The sequence below is a fragment of the Scyliorhinus torazame genome, chromosome 14 (genome assembly GCF_047496885.1).
Source record: "Scyliorhinus torazame isolate Kashiwa2021f chromosome 14, sScyTor2.1, whole genome shotgun sequence".
NCBI classification, from domain to species: domain Eukaryota; kingdom Metazoa; phylum Chordata; class Chondrichthyes; order Carcharhiniformes; family Scyliorhinidae; genus Scyliorhinus; species Scyliorhinus torazame.
This window is the reverse complement of record NC_092720.1, coordinates 71895570-71903894: the sequence shown is the minus strand read 5'-3', so window position 1 is coordinate 71903894 and position 8325 is coordinate 71895570.

Genomic DNA, 8325 nt, shown 5'->3' with positions numbered 1-8325 from the left:
ATTCAAACACACCGACCCAGTCTCAAACTCTTAAGGTGTCAAATGACAGCACAGGATGATTGGTATCAGCATGCACACCATCCTTTGTTTGAAAAATTGACTTTAAATTTGTGCAAGCCGCATGATGATGCAACCATTTCTGTTGCCTGCTTTTAAAACCACCAAGAAGCTGCTTGCAATGTGAGTTCCACCAGAAGCCATTGGATTAGCTGCAAGCCATTCTGCAGCCAAAGCAATCAGCAGCAATACCTCAGGAATCTCAATAGAAGAACACCCCAGCATGTTCCAACTCGAGTTCAGCTGTAAATCAATCTTTGAGAACTTTGACTGCAAGAAACCTCACAGCCTGCTGATAATCCTTCATTTTACAAGACCTTCACTTCAACTAAAGCATCAACTTCATCGAAGAAACTATATGACTGCAACGAAAGAGATCAAGAAAATTATAAACTACAAATGTATATTAACTTCTTCTGTATCTAACCTTTGTGCATATGAGCGTGTGTGTAAGATGATCAAGTAAATCGTATCGTATTGTGATAATAAATAACTTTTATTTTTAAGCTCACAAAATGCTTGCTGCTGGAATTATTTAATTGTGACACTCATTCTGAGGGTAACTAAACACTCACCTCTTACATACATATATACTGATCATGGGCTGTAACAATTATGCCAGTGACATCAAGAATATATGAGGCGGGATTCTCCGACCCCCGTCGGGTCGGAGAATCCCCGGGGGCGGCGTGAATCCTGCCCCGACGCCGGCTGCCGTATTCTCCAGCGCCGGTTTTTGGCCAGGGGCGGGGTTCACGCCACGTCGGTTGGGGGCCATTGGCAGCGGCCTCACCGGCAATTCTCCAGGCTCCGATGGGCCGAACGGCCGTCCGCTTTTGGCCAGTCCCGCCGGTGTGGGTTACGCATGGTTCCACACAGCAGGACCTGGCAGGTAAGTTGGCAGGGGTGGTCCTCGGGCGGGCACCGGGGGATTCGACCCCGGGGGGGGGGGGCACGGTGGCCTGGCCCGCGATTGGTGCCCACCGATCTGTGGGCGGGCCTGTGCCGTGGGGGGCACTCCTTCCTTCTGCGCCGGCCCCTGCAGGGCTCCACCAAGGTCAGCGCGGAGAAGAGAACCCCCTGCGCATGCGCCAAAATACGCTGGCTTGTCTGCGCATGTGCGGAACCATGCCGGTGGATCCGTGCATGCGCGAGATCACGGCGGCCCTTCGGTGCATGCGCGAACTTGCGCAGTCCCTTCGCCGCCGGCTGGAGCAGCACCAACACCTCCGGTGTCCACCTAGCTCCCGGAGGTGCGGAGAATTCCACATTTTCGGGGGCTGTTGACGCCGGAGTGTTTGGCGCTGGTTCTCCTGCCGGCGTGGGGACTTAGTCCCCAGAAGGGAGAATCCCGCTGCTGAACTATGAGCAGGAGTCGATCTTTTGGCTATTCAATATGATCAGTGCTGATCTGCCTTAACTCCATTTTCCTGCCTACTCTCCATATCCTTTGATTCCCGGTGAGGTCAAAAATCTGTCTCTCTCAGTTTTTTAAATACTGAACAATGGAGTACCTCAACTCTCTGGGATAGAGAATTCCAAAGATTCACAATCCCCTGAGTGAAGAACTTTCTCCTCACCTCAGTCCTAAATGATAGACCCATTATCCTGAGACTGTGCTCCCGTGTTCTTGATTCCCAGCTCGGGGAAACAATTTCCCAATATCTCACCATTCATTCTCCTGGAAAGTAAAGGCCCAATTTACTCAACCTTTCATACCTGAAAAATAAAAGCAGAACAGGGCCATTCTGCCCTTCAAGCCTGCTCCACCATTCATGGCTGATCATCAAATTCAATACCCTGATCCCGCCTCCCCCAGATCCCTTTAGCTCCAAGAGCTACATCTAATTCTTCTTTAATTCACACAATGTTTTGACCTCAGTTACTTTCTGCGGTCATGAATTCGACAGATTCACCACTCTCTAGGTGAAGAAATTACTCCTCACAAAAAGGGAACGATGTGGGGGGAAGAAGGGGGGGGGGGAATACCCCCCACCCCCTCCCCGATCACAAAGCAACATAGTCAAGGTCGACAGGGGAGTTGGATAAAAAGGTGGGGGGAGGGGAGGGAAATGTGAAGGACACAAGGGGGAGAGGGGGGCGGAAGGGACCACAGGCCGAGCCAGAGGGTGGCGAAATGTATCTAAAGTAAATTAAGGAAAGGAGAGGATAATGCTTTCTATACATAAATAAATTAATGCGGAAAAATGTATAGAACTGTTTATAAATGTGGAAAATGCCATTGAAAAGATTTTAAAAAAATATATAAATCCCTGAATCCCAAGGCAAATAGGGAAATTTAAAAAAAAATTATTTGATCCAAGTGGTTTCCATTAAATTCACCTTCACTTAAATATATGTTAAAATATTTTTCCTTGATATTTTGCCCACAGAAAAATATCTGTGCAGATCTCAAGCTGGCAGCTTTTGCAGTAAAATTGAGATGAATAATAAAAAACAAAAAGAGCTTTTGGAGTTGAATTTTATTTCTTAAATAATTTACAACCAGAAGAAATAAAATAAGAAATTTAACGACATTTTGATAACCAGTAGAAATATTATTTAGTAACTTGGGAGCGAATTATATTTATGTTTTACAGTATCTGTCCTAATGGATTCTCCTCAAGTGTATTTAGGCAAACTTGCTTCTCATGTCACATTAATTGGTAGAAAAGGGTGGAATCTGTGGAGGTGACAAGAGTCTAGGCTGGCAACTGGAGAACTGACAAGGTGCCCACGATGCCTCTGCCGCATCTTGTGTCACTGCGACGGTTAACGGTCCAGCGACAATCATTTCCACAAGATCAAGACCCCCTGGGGTTGGAAGACCCACCCGCCAAGGGCTACGAGCTAATCAGAGGCCAGCAGCTCTTCTGTACTCAGCAGCACCACTAGTGAGGCGGTGGCTGCTGCCACTACTGCATTCACTGAAAGCCTCGGGTCAAGGAGGGACCCAGGCACATGTGAATGATGGTGGGACGGGGCTTGAAGGTTCGGTTGTGGGTGGGGGGGGGGGGGGGAGGGCGATTGGCAGAAAGGGCAAGGAGTTGGCTTTCAATGCCCAGCTTCTCAAAAAAATCCCTCAATGAGTGTCTTTGAATGCGAGACCACCCCCTCCCCCTCCTCGTAGCCCAAAAGCAGGGTGAAGGCTTTCAGTGCCGCACCCCCAAAAAACAGAAAAGTATAGGCCGGTCAGTCTAAATTTGGTGGTGGGAAAATGATTGGAATCAATTCTAAAATTCTTGCAAAACTGTCACTTCGAAAGGCATGGATTGATCAAGGATTGTCAGTATCATTCTGTTAGAGAAATATTGCGTCTTACTAACTGAATCAGATTTTTTGAGGAACTAACAAGGAGGATTGATGATGCTAGTACAGTGGATGGTGTCTACATGGATTTTAATAAGGCATTTGATAAGATCCCACATGGTAGGCTGGTCATAAAAGTGAGATCTCATGTGATACAGGGAAGGTGGTGAGTTAGATCGAAAATTGGCTCAGTGACAGGAAACAAAGAGTAATGTTTTGCAAATGGAAATCGATTTCCAGTGGTGTTCCACAGGGCTCACTGTTGGCCCTTGCGGTTTGATGTATATAGCAATGATTTGGACAGAAATATGGGAAGCATGATCGGGAAATTTGAAAATGACAAAGAATTGTCCATGCAGTTGATACTGAAGATGTTAGCGGTTGTCCTCAGAACGACATCAATGATTTGGTTGAGTGTGTGTAAAATTGGCAAATGGAATTCAATCCAGGGATGTGTGAGGTAATGCATTTGGGAAGGGAAAACAAAGCAAGGGAATACTCAATAAATGGGAGAATGCTGATGTCATAATATACATCTATGTATACAATGGAGTGCAGACAGGCAGTGATTGGCACACAGGATGACCAGTAAGCACACAGAACAGAGCAGCCAATCACCAGACAGGACACGACCATTATAAAGCCAGAGGGCACCAGTTTTCCCACTCTCTCGGGACCCAGCCTCTGAGACCGTCAGAGTTAGTGAGCTAGCCAGTGCAAACACTATGTGGTAGCTAGTAAGTCTGGTTAGGCTAGTATCAGGTCTCCAGTCAAGTCAGCATAGTGTCAACCCACAGTTGAACATGTATAATAGTTTAGATGTTAAATAAAATGGTGTTGCATCTTATCAAGTGTTGGAGATCTGTCTCTCACTACCCTGCATCAAGTGCAGTCCACATCGACCCAGCCTACCCAACACATCAGCTGAGAGGGGATGAGGAAGTGAGAGACCTTGGAATACATGGCCACCGGTTCTTGAAGGTGAATGGACAGGTGGATAACATGGTAAAGAAAGCACATGGAATATTTTTCTTTATTGGGCGAGGTATTGAATACAATGCAAAGCAGGGATATAATGCTGAAACTGTATAAAATGCTGGTCCACAGCTGGAACTCTGTGTACAGATCTGTTCACCACATTATGACAAGGACATAATTGCTCTGTGGAGAGTGCAGAGGGGATTTGCAAGAATGTTGCCAGTACTTGAAAATTGCAGCTATGAGGAAAGGTTGGATATGGGTTGTTTTCCTGAGAACAGAGGATGCTGAGGGGTGACCTAATTGAGGGGCCTAGATAGGTTAGGCATGAAAGACACGTTTCCCCTAGCTGAGGGGTCAGTTACCAGGGGACATAGAACATAGAACATAGAACAATACAGCGCAGTACAGGCCCTTCGGCCCACGATGTTGCACCGAAACAAAAGCCATCTAACCTACACTATACCATTATCATCCATATGTTTATCCAATAAACTTTTAAATGCCCTCAATGTAATACCAGATGTAAGGTAATAGGATAAACCTTTTTTACCCAGAGGATGGTTAGCGTCTGGCATTCACTAACTGAATTGAGGCTCAAATGCTCAACTCAATTAAAAGGTACCTGGATCTGCACCTGAAGTGCTGTAACATCCAAGGCTACAGAGCAGGCGCTAGAAAGTGGGATTAAAATGAGCTGCTGGTTCTTTTTTCTCTTCTTTGGTCGGCTCTGACATGATAGACTGAATGGCCTCTTTCTGCACTGTAGCTTTTCTGTTTTTGAATTAAAATAAAAATTTGGAGTACCCAATTCTTTTTTTCCAATTAAGGGCCAATTTAGTGTGGCCCATTCACCTACCCTGCACATCCTTTTGGGCTGTGGGGTTAGACCCACGCAGACACGGGGAGAATGTACAAACTCCACATGGACAGTGACCTGGGGAAGGGATTTAACCCGGGTCCTCAGCGCAGTGAGGCAGCAGTGCTAACCACTGCACACTGTAGCTTTTCTATGGTTCTAGTGTCCTTTGTTCCTGTTCCACCATTCAATAAGATCATGGTTGATCTAATTTGAACTTAAACTCCACATTCCCGCCTACCCTCAATAACCTTTCACCCCCTAGCTTATCAAGAATCTATCTCAGCTGACTTTAAAATATTTAAAGACTCTGCTTCCAACGCTTTTTGGGGAAGACAGTTCCAAAGATTTACGACCCTCTGAGAGAAAAATATTTCTCCTCATCTGTCTTGAATGGACAGACCTTTATTTTTAAATGGTAAACACTAGTTTTAAAAACGCTCCCACAAGGGGAAACACCTTTTCCACATTCACCCTGTCTTGACCTTTCAGGATCTTATATGTTCCAATCAAGTCACTTCTTGTCTTCTAAACTCCAGTGGACACAAGCCTAGTCTGTCCAACTTTCCTTCATAAGAAAAACCACTCATTCCAGATATCAGTCTAGTAAACGTTCATTCCTCTTTGCTCCGCAGTTTGAATGGCTTCCTGTGCCATGGTTTCAAGGTCAGCTAGCTCATCCATCCTGCAGCCCTCACTCTCATTCAAACAAGCTGAAACAGCCTCAAACATGTTGGATTGCTGGAGCTGGTTGAGGCTCCCGCACTCCTGACCTCTGGATCCTCATACCTGCAGTGTCACCCCTTTTGACTCTGACCACTTTCCAAATCAGAAGGCCCCACCTTAAGGCATGTGAACGTCTCCTGGTACAAACCATCCAGGTAACTTTCTCTCCCCTGATGTGTTGCAGTTTCTGCAACTCAGCCTCCAGCTCAATGGCTGCAAGCCAAGCTCCTCGAGCAGCAGGCACTATCTGCAGACATGTTTGCCCTCGATCACACTGGCATCCAGAAGCTCCCACATGCTGCAGCCAAGGCATATCGCCTGTCGGGCTGTCCTTAATGTGGTTTCGTTATTTACTTAATTGTTTTATTCAATTACTTACTTTTCTTTTACGTATTTTATTAACCTTACCACAAGTTCTTGTACTATTTTAAACTTTAGATATAGAACAGACCTTAGCCACTTACCAGATACTCAACAGACAACTAGCTTCTTCTCCTGCAGCAGAGTGAGAATCAATACCTATAGCATGAAAAGGTTAGAAAAAGCAAAGGGACACCTCCTTCCCTCCTGACCTAAATCCCTCAACTCACCAAATTCCCAGCACTCTGAGCAGGCCAGACACTTGTGCTAGATCGCACTGTATTTATGTGTTCTGAAATTAAAGAGGGCATTTGTTACCCTGAACACAGTTGCTTCATCAGGCATAACTGGTACACGCAGACCCGAGGAAATAAAGGAAGAACATTTTCGAACCACTCCGTAGGTCAGTCATCATTTGTGGGGGGAAACCAAACTTGCATTTCAAGTGTGGATTTTTCATCAGAACTTCAGGATACAGATGAACAGCACTTTCAAAAGGAACAAAGGGGAAGGGAGGAAACATGTGTATACACACAAACACACACTTATACCAAATGAAATACTGATGTGAAAAGCTCAAAATGGGGAAGGAGATTTTAGAATGCAACAATATCGGACTGAATGGACCTGAAGGCTTCTCTGTAAGCACTGTGTTGTAATTATTTCCTGGACGTATGTCACTGTGTCACCTTGAGAATCTTTATTTCTTTCCTTTTCCTTCCATGTCCCATTCCTGAGAAATTGCAATTATTGATAATCAGCCAAAGACAGGTGAAAAATAGAGCTATCAAACTATTTTTTTTTAATTTGAAAGAAAAATGAAACCTGTGACTGGGCAACTCTTAGTTCTCAGCAAAACTCACATGTAAAAGTTGGCATATTTTCCTTGTTTAATTCAGCACAGGGGAAGCAGCTTCCTTCAAAATTCAAAGCACAGGGTGTACAAGCCAGGAGATGAACATTTCCAGGGTTCACTTGTCAAAAGTTGTAACATTTTGGGAGACATTTAGCCTGTGCCTTGTCTTATTAGAGCATTGATTTTAAACTGTCTTTAATATCTGTAGAATGTTCCAGCTTATTAAGTGACTTCAGAAGGTCATCGGCAGAGAGGACAGCATTAAGAAAGTTGTGGTAGTATGTATTGGGGGTCATGTGGGGGTCACTGGACGCCCTAATGTCATTGGCTGACAGATCCCGGGTCCTGGTTGGCCGTTGACCTCATGCTCCGCCCTGAAGGCGAAGTATAAGAAACCGGTGCCTTCCCCCGCAGGCCAGTTTACTATCGGGCTGCTGGGGGACAGACATGCTTAATAAAGCCTCATCGACTTCACTCTATTCGTCTCACGGAGTCTTTGTGCGCTACAAAAGTGGATTCTAGGAATCGTACCTGTGCTCAGTCCAGACATTGAGGATAAACCTGGTGGAAGCAGTTCGTCGCAAAAGGACAAGTGGGGTTGGAAAGACAGAATTCCCGGACCCCATTTCCCTCAAACAGGTACAGACAATGAATACCGTGGGTTGGATGCTGGGCTGTTTATAATGAACTGACAATAGTCTCATGCAGCATGCGGCCCACCCACATTGCGAGCATTTTCAGGCCCAATTCGATGTTGTAAGGTTTTGATAATTCTGCTTATTTTTAAGATCTGTAATAGCTGTGGATTTTATTATTTAACCACTTTTTAAAGGAGTCAGTTTGAATTTCTGTTAGACAATTAACAATTCAGGTAATTTGGGAACAGGAAGGCAACTACTTGTGAGAAAGTATACTTGATGAATTTATGACTTCAATGGTGCCGCTGGATTCAAGGAGCTTTCTGCTTTTAAGGAATAGTTAATGGCATTGAGTTCAACAGTGTGAACTTAGGATGACACCTTGGCAGTATTCACCGGCCTCCCAGTCACTTTTTTCCCGGTGGCGGGGGGTGGTGCGCTGTTTGCTGGCGGCAGGATTCTCTGTTCCCACAGCTGTCAATGGGAATTCCCATTAAAGGTACACAATGCCGCTGAGAAACCCGCAGGCGGGATGTGCTTCC